General features: G+C 38.8%; 1 protein-coding gene and 1 long non-coding RNA gene across 3 annotated transcripts in view; one reads left to right on the top strand and one right to left on the bottom strand.

The window, feature by feature from the left end:
- dse (dermatan sulfate epimerase) overlaps nucleotides 1-14,760 on the bottom strand; it is a 73,347-nt gene that overhangs the window by 52,698 nt on the left and 5,889 nt on the right. The window lies entirely within an intron of this gene.
- On the top strand, nucleotides 12,019-12,620 carry LOC148153187 (uncharacterized). The gene is made up of 2 exons (XR_015761873.1): nucleotides 12,019-12,075; nucleotides 12,286-12,620. It is a non-coding gene; the product is annotated as an uncharacterized LOC148153187 (long non-coding RNA).

Genomic DNA, 14,760 nt, shown 5'->3' with positions numbered 1-14,760 from the left:
CTTAACTTGTCTTGATTGAAATAGCCTAATTATAGTTTTAAAATCAGTAACTTATTCTGGCCTATTGACCTTTATATTACCTGTATGTTACAGCAGATGGTTTGCTAGGATCTTTTGAACTCCCATTTGTCTGTGTGGGAAAACAATAAGTAGAAGTTCCAACTTTCACACTCATCTGTGAAAAGCCGTAAACACAGCAGGAGTTCCTGGCTTGAGACAAAGGGTCAGAGATGGCTCCTGGTTGGATGAGCAAAGATGCGCCTTATTTGAATAAATTACAGAGAAGAATACGCCTTCACTATAAAACTTTTTACACAGAAGTAACAAATTAGATTTGCTCTTGCTCTTTGCTTTTCTTTCTTTCTTTCCTTCTTCTTTCCATTTATGTCAGGTAAATGAATGTATGTCTCTGTTGTTCTGCAGTTTCTGTTGTAATTTTATGCGTTGTCTTCTATTGGATTACTCTGTAATTCTGTGACGTCTGCACACATTGCTGTTTTTGTGTGGCTACACGCGGCCCGCCGAGAGGACCTGGGATCAAAGGAGATCGAGCCAAAGAGTTTCTTTCTTAAGAAATATTATAACTTAAAATCTTCTTCAACAATATGTAAAATATTTTTTTGTTTGTTTAAGTTACATGCTGCAGCTTTAAGCAGACATTCGGTGTGAGAATTCACTGTGGGTGAAGAAGAGGTGAAGCTATGTCTGTGAAATAGACGTAGCTTCACCACTACTGCGGTCCAACAGCGGGAGCAGGACCAGCTTCTTACACCGCTAGCTCGTTGACTTAAATTATTTTCTGGGTTATTTGTTTAGCTTTCTGACCATTATGCTCTTCCGGGTGAGTATTATTTGGAACAAACTTCCCGAAAACTGTAAAACAGCTGAAACACTGAGTGCCTTTAAATTTCAACTTAAAACCCACCTGTTTAGAGTTGCTTATGGCTAAATTAGGGTTAGAGTGTGGGTTTTGATGTCTTTAATGTCTTTAAAGACAAATAGACATTATCTATTTATCAATTTCTTGTTCTTCCTCTTTTTAATGATGTAAAGCCCCCCGGAGAGGTGCGGGTACTGTCCGCCTCTCTTAGAAGTGTAAAGGAGTGCGTGTGTCGTCCCCCCTGGTTGAAAAGGGGTGCGGGTTTTAATGTTTTTATCTTTATTTATTTATTTATTTATTTATTTATTATTATTATTATTGTTATTATTTTATTTTTATTTTTTTATCTCTCTCTTTCTTACTGTTTATTGAATGTTACAGGACTGTTTCTGTTTTTAATTATGTAAAGCACTTTGAAATGCCTTGCTGCTAAAATGTGCTATACAAATAAAATTTGATTGATTGATTGATATTAGCTGTGCGCTGCTTTACCTGCTGTCTTATCGCTCTGGATGTCCCTTTTTGCCTGCAGTGAGCCTCGATGTAGCCAAACTCCATCAAATGTTTGTTTTTTAAACATCATATTAGATTTGTTGTGTTGATGTATTTTGACGTGATTCACCCCTGAGGTATTTCTTCAGCAGAACACGCAAACTTCCCCATTCACTCTTAAAGCGTTACAGTTCCTTACCACATCACTTAGGATTTGTTGCTGCGCTCTTGTGCAGTGTGAAGGAAAGAGGAGTTAAGCTGAACACGCAGGCTGTGAAATGAGATGCAGGTGATTGGTTTTGGTGATCTGCAACAAGACGGTGATCACCCATCACCGATCATATACTTTTTCACGGAAATAGGCCGATCGATCAGCACACCTCTAATTAAAACCATCATTTACTCAACTACCTTGGTCCACTGCGTCCATCCTCACTATGTCAATACAACAATTCATGACACTTACCCCATTCCCAGGACTAGACGGATCAGAATGAGTCACCATCAGCAGTGTTGTGTTCAAGACCACCTAACCCGAGACCGAGACAAGACCAAGACTTTTAGGGTCCAAGACCAAGTCAAGACCAAGACCGAGGGAAGTCGAGACCGAGTCAAGACCAAGACCAGCGGCCCTTGCCACATGATACAATAAAATGTAAAATATGATCAAAATTGCTCCTCAAAATAATCTGAAAGATCCATATTCCCATAAGAACACCTACATATTAAATACTTAATACGTTTTACCAATATTAAATATTCCATTTCTGTGCTAAACTGTGTGATGGTCTCATGCCATCCCTAAAAACATAACGCCCTGGGCATATGCCCATATTGCTCATATAAGAAACCACCACTGTCTGCACCATTAAACATAGCAATTGAGGCAATGCCCTGACGGTAAATAACACTCAACTACGAACACTTCTTGCTTGGTTACAAGCAAGAAGTAACCAAACAGAAGGCGCTCATCGTGACTGTTCTCACTCTCTATCCCAGTACATGAAGCCAGGTAGTCTGACACCATGGCAGACATTACTGCTGCCACTTTGAACAAAAACAATCAAAGAGCAATGTGCATGCTCTGCGTGCTCTTTCGTTCTTGTGTTTTAGTTATTTGTTAATTTAAATATCAACGTACATAATTAAATAAAATAATGATGCAGTGTACACAGAGCATTACAAGAACAAAGAACCGGTGTTCTGTCAGGTCAGCTCGTCATACGCTTAGCACGAACTCGCGGTGTTCTGTCAGATCAGCATACGTTGTCAGATAGTCGTACGCTTACCTCAGACATGCATACGATGTCATTACCATATGATTTTATTTAATCAGCAACATAGAATCATGACGTAGATCATCATACACTTGGTTATTAAGTTGTATGGCATCCAGCTGCAGCCAGACCTGCTTTAAACACACTTTGAAACCACGACAACACATGTATATCTATCTAGTTATCATATTATGTCATATTCTAAACAATTTAATGACTTATTTTCGTCATAACTTGTTGCGTATACTGACAACTCCTCTGACTGTCGGACTTCTTAATGCGCAGGCATGGTACTCACTGCATGTATGCTATTCTGACAGCGTATGGCTATCTGATAGAACACCGGCTCTCAGTGACACTCCAGTCCTATCTAATAAGTAAAGAGCCGTGGAGAAGAATCAACTGTTTCTGAATGTCACCTCACTATATTGCAGACTTTTGGACATAGCGTTGTCCCATATATGCGACAAGTCCGCACAATAATTCAGGCAGTGAGTGACAACATTTTTCATCACAATGCTTATGTGTGTCTATACAGCTAGTTTTGCTAACATCACGTTAACGGAGCTTACCTTCTTTGAGCTACTTTTCTAAGTGACGAAAAAAGTTAGACGTCCCCACCGTCTGTGAAAGCGAAGCGCTGCTGAGTTAACTGTGGCCATCGGATTTCTTACTATTTATGCAGCGCTATGATATTACTGACGATTAGACAAACATTTTCTGCCGCTGAGAGAAAACCACTGCGCATGTCCTGAAGCGCCGCACGCGAGTGAAAGGTGGGGAGGGGAGGGGGAGAAACACGTAGTTGCTTGGATTTTAATCGGTGCATTTTGCATCCACTGAAAACAAAGATGTTAACAAATAAACTGGACAGTATGCTGTACATTTCACAGTTGCGGTCTCGACTGGTCTTGAAATAAAATGCCGAGTCCTCAGAGCCCGAGACCGAGACAAGACCGAGACCAAATGCAGTCGAGTCCGAGACGAGACCGAGACCATCAAAAAATGGTCTTAAAACCGGTCTCGAGACCAAGACCAACTTCGAGAACCACAACACTGACCATCAGTCAAGATTTGGACCACAAGTGGATGTTGAGCATGTCAGAAAGAAACACTCAAAAACATATTCTATTGAGTTCATTACAACAGTCAAGTCTTAATAAATCTGTTTTATGTTCAACTTTCTGTAAGTTCCATGACTCTCAACCTTTCTACACACCCCAGCACTCTGGCAGAGGGCAGATGGAGTTTCAAAAAAACTGAGTGCACCTCAGATTTATTGGAGGCGTCTTTTATGTCTCAGTTTGCATATATGGCAAAGACAGACTCGCCAGTGACTCAGCCAGTGCTGAGTCACTGGCGAACTGTAAATCAAAGTATGCTAAGGCACACAAAACCTCACTCCTGCATGTTTGCTTAGACTGTTTAAAAAACGAGCAAGAGAAACACAGAGCAATCTGTCCCAGAATTGAGACTCTCCAATAAAACATGCCTCTTGGAGTGGCTGCAGACATAATTGGAGGTCATGAATACCACAGCTGACGGATCTTGAAGCCACTCTAAGAGGTTTAGTGACCGTAATAAAGTGCAGCCAACAGGAAATTTGCTGTGTGCTGTTACATTGTGAAAGCACGTGCTCAGTGGCTTTTCTTTTCTGCTCTGATATTGTGAAAAATGGCATGGAAATCCCACCAGTGTGACTGTCTGTCTGAACCTTGCGCTTGGTTTAAACTCACATGTGAGCCTGTGTGAGAAAGTCTGGAAGAGTAGGCATGTTTCTGTCTTTGCAAGTTCAAGTACAGAGAAAAATACTGTTGACAGCAAAACATTCAGACTGGCAATGAGGCTTGGAAAAGACATCAGACCAGTTTCCTGTTTTTTCCAACCATGTAAATCAAGGGTCCCCAAACATTTTCCTGTGAGGGCCACATAACTTTTCCCTTCTCTGGTGGGGGGCCGGAGTGAGTTTGTAACAGAAAAGTGTGACGATTGCAGGAGCCTAAATGTAAAAAATAATTGTTTTCCAGAAAGCACAATCAAATAACCCTCTCTGGGTTCTTCGCAGAAAAAAATCCAGGAAATAACACTATTTATGAAATAAATACCGTATTTTCTGGACTGTAAGACGCAGATATATCTGCCGCTCCAGATTTTCCACAACAATGCAGCAGCAGAGGGGGGGGGGGGCGGACACCCAAAATTTGAGTCATAACAAGTCAATTGAATATCACATTTATTACGGTTGAAAAAGAAAAAGTTGCCAAGTTTAGATTTAACTGAACTGATTACGGTAGTTTCCGAACGGTAACTGTAGCAGTAAAGGTGCTGATCCTTTGTGTCTGCTACTAGCATGTGCTAAATGAAAATGGGCGCTTTCTTAATCTTATTATTATAATAAGTTATTCTGTCAAACTTGATTTACTGACCTCTGTTGCAGTTTTTCTTTTCACTGTCAAACTCCATCTATATTTCAAAACATCTGTGCTTGAACCCTTCGCTAGGTTTTTTTTTTTCCATTGATCCTTTCTACTGGTTTAAACAGGCAGCCTGCTGATTACTTTGAACACTTCTGCCACCTAGTGGCCGGAGGCTTGTTTATCAGTTAACCATGAATAAAAGCAATTATAAAGTCCTGCTTCCCGCGCTTTGTCTGTAAAGATTGTGGATCAATCGCCACAGCGTGCTGAAAGTTTGGAGCAACTCCAATTGAATTATTTTCTGATTAATTGCTTTAATACCTATTTGACTACTTGGGGGCGCTCATACACCACTGTACTTCTCTCCCAATCGTTAATAGATCCTCGAGAATAGAAGGAAAAACCAAGACAATCTACTCACAGCAAAGTGATCTACTCCTCCCTAATGGAGTAGAACTCAGTGGAATCTCCACCCTTCATTCATAAGCAGTACACATATTCAACAGTTGTGACAGAACTTGATGTTCCACAAAATGTGTTTCATGTCCTCATGCTTGAACCCATCTAACATGTTTTTGGACATCCAAACAAACACGGCAAGATAAAAAGCAATATGACCTAGGCCTGTCGCGATAAACAATAAATCAATTAATCACATAATAAATGAAAATGATCGACCTCATTTTCGGCTTTATCGTTTCTTCCTGCCTTTTTCTTTCTATTGATGACATTGAGTGAAAAAAAAGGCTCAACTCCGGTGCTCTCCACTGACCCTGCCCTCCTCATTCCCTTAGTGCAGAGGTTCCCAAACTGTGGGGCGCGCCCTCCCTGTCTGGATGAAAAACAAAACAAAACAAACAAAAACAAAACATGAACGCTGTATGCGCTGGGTTTTTACCTTAGAATGACCAACTCTCTGTTATTCCTATGTCAATTTGATACAGTAGAGGCTTCCACACTTCCCATATCTGTGTCCTCTGTCACTTTTATCAGCAGTTAAAACTGTTTAATCCGTTGTTAACATGTTGTAACCTGTTTTTCCGAGCCGCCTTTAAACGCAACATGAGCGCTACGACGCTCACGCTGGGTTTCCACCTGTGAAGGAGACCTGCTGCTGCTGGGCGGAGCTACGTAGGTTTGTGTTAGAATCATGGCAGCAAACCAGCAAAACACAAAGAACTTTTCACAGTTTTTCCCCCAAACTAACAGACTGAGTTGAGTAAAGCTGTTGGATGCAGGTAAAGTTAGCTAAAAGATGACTAGCTAGCTAATGTTCTGCCCCAGGCTGGACGTTGGAAATGTTTTAATTAGTTTTAAAAAAAGTTCTATAGTATTAATTTCTCTGTATTTTATTTTGAAGGAGAATTTTGAGATAACTGTGCATTGTGGGTAGCAGAGGCAGTTGCAGTTTGGAATACCTGTTCATAGAGAGAAAGCCTGCCTGTTAATGTGTGAACTTCACCTCCTGTGTTGTCAATCTTTTATTACACCTCCGAAAACAATGGCTGTAAGTTCAATCTGTGTTCTGTTTGGTGTTATATGTTTTGTTAGTTTAGTTTGAGATTGTTTTCCAAAATGTGTTTATTCTAGAAAAGCCATATTTTGATAGTTTTTTATTTACATAGCAACGGTTGCTACGTGACTGTTTTTTTAACTGCAGCTCAGGTTAATTATATTCAGACTCTAGAAGTTTAGTCTGTATATGTAGAGCTGATGCATATTTTATTTTTCTTTCTTATAGTTTCACTCAACCTTTCATTGAGCTTTCCACACCACTGCTCAAAGTTGTCAAGAAAACGTAATAAAGGAGCAAGACGCTCAGCTTCCTGGCTCATGAAATTGAGTTTGGCTTGCTGTTGATCTACGTTAACATACAAAGAGTATCTAACACGTAGTGATAACAGTACAGCTAATATCAACACAGCACCTTAAGCTTGTTAACAAGTAGCTTGTAGGCTACTGGTGTTGTTGTCTATAGCCTTGTTATCATTACAACCTATTTATGTCACGTTAACGATGAACAGTTGAAAAGTTCAACTGTGGATATTCCTCTCATGAAATGTTAAATAAACATTAATGTTGTTTCCACATATCTCAGAAAGCATGGAGGGGAATCCATGCTTTCTGATTGGCTACCTGTCACATTCAACAGGCTGCGTTCTCGCTCCCAGTGGAGGAAAACCCCACATGCTGCAGTGATAAACTGACCAAGACAATCCAACATGTTGAATATGCCTGATTTAGATCGTAGCGCTCCCGACGTTCTACCGACTGATCCAGTAGTAACACACCACACACTACGGGATGATCGGTTACGATCGTTGGACGTTCCAAGATTGTTGTAAGGGACAATGGCTAATTATCGGCCTATTTCGAAGCTGCCTTTTCTTTCTAAGGTTTTAGAAAAAATTGTTTACTGCCAGCTTACACAGTGTTTCGATGACAGTGGCATTCTGGAGGTTTTTCAGTCAGGTTTTAAAACTCTTCATAGCACAGAATCTGCTTTAATAAGAGTTTTTAATGACATCCTTCTTGTATGTGATTCTGGTAATCATGTTGTTCTGATCTCACTTGACCTAACTGCTGCATTTGATACAGTAGACCACGACATTTTAATATCGCGATTACAGCATATTGTAGGTATTGGTGGCACTGTTCTTAAATGGTTCCGGTCCTATCTGGAGGACAGAACATTTTCAGTGAAAATTAGTGACTCTGAATCATCTGCTGCTTCAATGCCTTATGGTGTCCCGCAGGGCTCAATTCTGGGCCCACTGCTTTTCTCTCTTTATTTACTGCCTCTGGGTCTGTCCTCAGGAAACATGGGATTTCGTTTCATTGTTATGCTGATGATTGTCAGATTTATTTGCCCCTGAAGCAGAACGATGTCCATTCCATCAAACATCTCCTGGCATGTCTAGGTGATATTAAAGCTTGTTTGGCCTTGAACTTTTTAAATTTTAATGAAAAGAAAACAGAGGTGATGGTGTTTGGACCCAGTGGCTCCTGTGAGTCCTCTTCTGTGGACCTGGGACCCTTGGAGGTATATTTTAAACCTGTTATTACAGATCTTGGTTTTAAGGTGGACAGTGATTTTAAATTGGACAGCCAAATCAGAGCCGTGGTTAAGTCCAGCTTTTATCATTTAACCTGTCATTCACGAGAGGACCCAAATTTCGGTCCTCTCGTGACAGGGGTGTCAAACTCCAGTCCTCGAGGGCCACTGTCCTGCAACTTTTAGATGTGCCTCTGCTGCACCACACCTGAAAAGAATAATTAGGTCATTAGCAAGGCTCAGGAGAACTGATCTACACAGGGAGGAGGTAATTAAGCCATTTCATTCCACTGTTTTTTACCTGTGGCACATCTAAACACTGCAGGACAGCGGCCCTTGAGGACTGGAGTTTGACACCCCTGTCATTGTGAATGACAACCTGTGAATGACAGGTTAAGGCGATTGGCGTCAGTGAAATCTTTTCTTTCCAGGCAGCATTTTGAAACAGTGACCCTTTATCTGGGAGTCAGTCAGTTGCTGCTCTCACGTCTGCAGCTGGTTCAGAATGCTGCTGCACGACTTTTGACAGGAACTCGAAAGAGGGAACACGTGACCCCTGTCCTGGCCTCCCTTCACTGGCTGCCTGTATATTTTAGGATTCATTTTAAAATTCTTATGCTTGTTTTTAAATCACTGCATAATCTTGCCCCGGCTTACCTCTCTGAGCTTCTTCACCCCCACATACCCTATTGGTCTCTCAGGTCTGCAGATCAGCTGCTCTTGGAGGTACCGAGATCCAGCAGGAAGCTCAGAGGGGACAGGGCTTCCTCTATCAGGGGCCACAAGTTATGGAACGACTTGCCTTTGCACGTTAGAGGGGCCCCTTCACTGTCCACTTTTAAAGCTCGTCTTAAAACCCATCTATTTTACTTGGCTTTCAACTCCAGCAGGATCTAGTTTTAAATTGTATGTTTGTTTTTAAACTGTAAGAGTTTTTATTTTTTATTTTTTTTTATTGTTATGTTGTGTTTTAATGTACAGCACTTTGTATCAGCTGTGGTTGTTTTAAAGTGCTTTATAAATAAAGTTGGTATGGTATGGTATGGTAAAATGGGGCAAAAAAAATTGTATAGTGTGAGTTGGACTGTTGGATCAGGTTGTTGGATATGCCCATCTTCTCCTCTAAATCTAATGATTATTGAGGGGCAAGATAGTGTACAGACTTCATAATCTACTCTTTTGGTTGAATGTAGTTTTTATTTCCACTTTGGTTTTATGTTGTGTTTAGTTTTTATTCAAGTGCATTTTTTGTTAACGGAGACTGAGTCCATTTTATTTTTGGTTTCAGTTGTTTTGTTCATTTAGTTTATCAGTTCCAGTGTTTAGAGTTCTTTTGAAAACAAAGTGTATCTATTTTTGGCAGGATATTGTATACATTATTATGTCATTACCATTACATCAGTTTAAAATGGTCTTCAAACATTTATTGCAATAATTTTTTAATCATCAGCAAAATCTGTTATCGTGACAGGCCTAATGACAGCACACTTAGATTTTCTTAGAAAAACTGTTATTTGAACTATTTTCTGTGCAGTGGTTTTCAGGAGGTGTAATGAGAAACTCAAGCCAAAACTTCCCTGTTTTCTGCAGAATTTCTTTTTGGAGGTGATTCAAACAATTATTGCAGACTTCAGTATCTAACAGCACAAATAACAAACCATGCTCAGACATGTCTGTCAGTCAGTTCTTTCAGTAATACAGCATTAAATCACAATTTCTTGAATAAACACCGTTTATATACACAGTGGGCTCAAAGAAAATCTCCCACATCCAGGCAGATTTTCTTTGCCCCACTCACAGCAAAGCCCATATCTTTCCCAACATAATTGCATTTGCCTCTAGAGTTCAACAATCTTTGAAAAAAGACAGAGAACACCCAAAAATATAGAAATTGTGGAACTATTCTCTATATATTCTAAGGTGATCAAGTCTGTGCTTAGTAAAAGGTCCAGTTTTTGAACTAAGCATTTAGATCAGGTGCAAGGTGCAGCGCCGGGGTTACTTGCAGTCTAACCTATTGTTGAGAGGAAAGTATTGAGTAGTACCACCCTACTCCCAACTTGTACTGAGACAATATGGGTTGTTCTGCTTAAAAATGCCAGTAGCATTTGCAACTCAGTTGTTTTCAAACACTTAAACAGTGGTATTTCTGATTCAAAGAACTACATCAGGTTCTAAAAGGACACCTTGTCCCAACACACATTTATTACAAAATAGTCAGCCCTGTAAAAGGAAAACAATTCCTCACTGAAAGTCATTCCAGGACAAAGCCTTGATGCATATTTGTTAGTGAAGCTGTCATGTAACTGTGTTGTATCACTGCATGGACTATAAACAGGAATCAGAGCCATGTGAAGTTGTCCTTGAACAGTCACCTGCAGGCAGGTGCAATGGGGGAACTACGGGGCCCCTTTTGCTCTGCCCCCAAGTCCCCTTTTGGTCAAATTTTTTTGTTTGTTTTATTATTTCCTAAGCCCTCTTCTGACACATAATAACATGTACTAAAATTATTTGTTTTGTTGTTGGGTTTTTTTTGTACAACATAAGCCTTCCGGTCACCTTGTTACCAAAACCTTTTGCCCGTGACGCATGACGTAATTACCTCTTGCGCAGTGAGATAAGGCGGCTAACTGGAGCTCAACGTAGCAAACGTTCCAGATTACCAGTAGGTGGCGGTAATGCACACCATTAAGTTGCTTGCCAACGGCTATTTTAAAAAGAAGAAGAAGAAGAAGAACAAACGTTCCAGATTACAGATCAGTTTTTGGTGAATAAAGTGGAGTAGACCTGCTTCTTGTCAGATGACGGAAAACGTTGTAGTAACGTTTCTGCTTCAGCACGGAGTCGCGGTTTAAGCAGAGAGGTAATGAAATACAACAGACACTGACAGGCCTCTGCGTCTGCCTTTCTCTGAAGAACTACTGAGGGGAGGAGACAGCCAGATGAGGAAAAACTGTTCTTATCTATCGATTCAGTATTTTTATAATACAGACATTAGGCTGTACTAAAAAGCTTCTTCCCTGTATCGTTAATGATATCAGTCATTTTTCAGTATTGATTAGGCAATAGGGGCACATCGCCCGTCCAAAACCAATCATCTTCATAATGGATATATCCGATCTTCTAATTTCCTTTGCTGCATAATGTACATTGCATTTATTCTGGCGTTAAGTAAATGTATCTTGAAGGAGAATAGCACTTAAATAAAACTCCAACAAGGATATTCATTTAGAATTAAAAATAACTCACCCTGAATTACCATGATAGATATAATGTATGTAATAAAAGTCATTAATGAAGGGGAAAAAACTCAATCCAGAGTTTCAGTAAGTTTAGGGTCTGGTTCGCAGAGTATGAAGTTAATCCCCCCCCAATTATTCAATGACAAAAAAATAAAAACTAACCTCAGTTAAGAAAAATAAAATTGTAATCCAAACTTTTGGAATTGTAATGATTTATTGTTTTTAATTAAATGACTCATTTTTGTCTCATGAACTTAAAAATGTATTTGCCATCATAAACTTTTATTTGCACATGTAACCAGGATAATTTTTCTATATTAGATTCAGTTTATTTTATTTTCTATTTTGTTAGATCTAATTTTATTTATTTTTATTTAAAGATTTGATTAAAATCCTCCTTTCCTTAATTTATTCAACACCAAGCAGGCGAGAACATTATTGGTCTCGCGATGTTTCAATGTCATGTGACAGCTGCACGTCAGCGTCCTAAATTGACAGCTACGGCTTATATTGCTGCTGAATCGCACCTTAGGTAGGAAACGCTGTCGGACCCTGACGTACGTGCAGGTAGGCTTCTGTTCTGTTCTGTTCTGTTCCCAAAGCGGTTTTGAAATGTGGATTGTACATCTATCAATTGTGTGCCTCTGTTAACTTACAGACGTGAACATTCGGCTAAACGTTGAAACGATCACGGTTTGTCAAGAGGGAACTGGTGAGTGTTTGTTCGGGAGCTAGCATGCTAGCACTAGCCTCCCCAGCTGTTAAATAGCTGACGCCGATCTAAACCGCATTCAGATTGAAATGCATACCGAAACTATTGTTGTGTAAAAAATACTGTTTTGCATAAGTTGCATTTAGTTATGTAAACTTCTGTAATTAGAAAATACATGTGCATGTTGATTATTTAGGCCTGTTTACACAGGCCCGGTATATTGCAGATCCCCCGCTCAAGGAGTGGCTGAAGGGTCTAGGATATAACAAGGATTGTCTGGCTTCATGCTGACCAGACTGGCGAGCTAACCGTCTAGCGGATCCGGAAATACCACGCCTATTTTCTGAGGAAACTCTTCCGAACTGGTTGGAGATTCAGCCCAACAAGTCTTCACTGACGGAACTGGATTATTTTTTGTTTTTTTTCCCCTTTCATCAACAAAGACTGGTTGAGTTCCTTGGTTTAAGGAACCCATTTTGAACTCTAAATTGTGGACCAATTTGTATATATTGTAAATATCAATACAACTCACTGATTTTGCACCATCTACTTGTCTCTGTGTTTTACAATATGCCACCTCCTCCAGCAGACGAACCTAGTTTTTAAGAAATCACTTGGATTGACTTAATTTGGATTATTTCAAATCCTAATAATCCTAGAATGTAACTTGGGTTACACACACATCAGAAATCTTTTGTTGTGATTTTAGGCCCTACCCATGACTTCATGTGAGAATCACAAGCAAAACTTTGAGTCACAAACAAAAACTTAGAATATCAAGAAAAGATTTCTGACATGCACAAATAAGTTTGTTTTGCAAATAATTTTTTCACTTCATGAGACAAAAATGTGTGATTTTAACACAAAAAGTTTTTTAAGCAAAACTCAGTAGGCTTTTATCATGGTGACATGCATTAACAATTACATTTTTGCTTTTGTTTTTTTTTTTTTCTGCAGTTCCACCTTAAAGTTTGATGCAGCTCTGCTTTCCTGAATGGACCATCTTCATCTCCACTGCAAGTGTAGCAAACAGGCAGCTCTTTTTATAGATTACAATCCACTAAAAGGTTGCATTGTGCCCTTGTTTATATTTTTAATAGTGTAATTCTGTAAAGACAATATGTCTGGTGGTCTAGCTCTGATTTACATTTCTTGCTAAATTGCAGGTTTTAATATTACAATACTTTCCTATAACATAATAGACCTGCAGAAAGAAATTACTAATTAAATATCTTACATATGCATAGCTGTATGCTCTATATAGAGATTTTCCTTAGCTTTGACTGTATATCTCACAATTTTGTAATTTATCATTGTTTATTAAACTGAAAGCTGAGTGACTTTGTTTATATTCTGTCCTGGAATGCGGTTAGATGTGCCCTTTGTTTTTTTGTTTTGTTTTTTGAGCACCTGCCCCTTTAGTGGTCTCTGCACGGCCCTGGTCACCTGGAACCTGAGACTCAGTCTTGACTATTCATAGAGTTAGGTACTCAATTACATTTCCTCTATTTAAAAAAAAAAAAAAAATTCGTAAGTTTTATATTTAAAGAAACTAATTTGGAAAATATATATATATTTTGTCTGATTCTGTAATTTTTTGTTACTTAAAAGAATTATTGTACTTTTGGTCCTTAAAATAGCAAATTTTCCACTTAGCTTTATAATTTGATACATCCGATTATGTCATTTTAAAATATTATATAATTGATCATTTCATCAGTTACTCAGAACATGAGTTCTTGACTTTTTACCAAATGCTCTTTTACTCTTGAGTAATTTCTTGAACGGCTACTTTTTACTTCAGCAAACATATGTTGAAGTAATGCTATTCTACACTCAAAAAAATGAACTTAGGGGGTTATTACGTAAACAAAAGAATATCATGTACTTTTAACACAATAATTTCATGTTTCAAATGAAAACGTGATAAAATCATGTTGGATAAACAAGAAGTTCAACAACTTAACTTTTGTGAAATTTAATCATGTTGCGATAACATGATTCAATTTAGTCAGACTGATCTTGTGCTGAAGACGAAGCGAGATCCTGGGAAATCACACGAGGCCACGCGAGATAATCGTTTTGAATGCCGGGAAAACTCCAGCGGCAGCCATAGACATAATATAAGAATAGACCCTCATGGACCGCTCTCGCCTATTGTCGCTGACGAGATTTAGGGCGGCCATCTTGGAGCGGTCCACCACTCCACTCAGCGTTGTGTTTAGCAGCACAATGACGTATCAGCGCATTTAATCGATCATAACACACTTTTTGTTACTGTAAACCATATTCAAACATCTATCAAAGCAACATTTATAAACAATTGTATTTTTTTAAGTATGTTTTTAATACATAGTTCATATTTAAATATGCTTAGTGGCTATAATATAGAATAGGAATGGAATATTCTGATATCGATGAATGAAGAGCATATTACAAAGCACACAGCCGTTCATAATTTATTTAATAAATTATTTAGTAATATCAATATTTATTTATATAACTATACAAACACAAATAAATAATGATTAATACTGAATAATATGGATACATGTTTATATGTATCCAACAACAATGTACAGACAGACAGAGAGACAGAGAGATAGATGTATATGTTTTTCAGCCGACGAGTCCAAAATCCGATGTGAGATTCATCCGTGCTGCAGTGAATCCGTCTCTCTTTAT

Source organism: Poecilia mexicana, unplaced genomic scaffold (assembly GCF_051168715.1).
Source record: "Poecilia mexicana isolate PSO_F unplaced genomic scaffold, ASM5116871v1 scaffold_21, whole genome shotgun sequence".
NCBI classification, from domain to species: Eukaryota; Metazoa; Chordata; class Actinopteri; order Cyprinodontiformes; family Poeciliidae; genus Poecilia; species Poecilia mexicana.
This window is presented reverse-complemented; position numbering and strand designations above follow the sequence as displayed.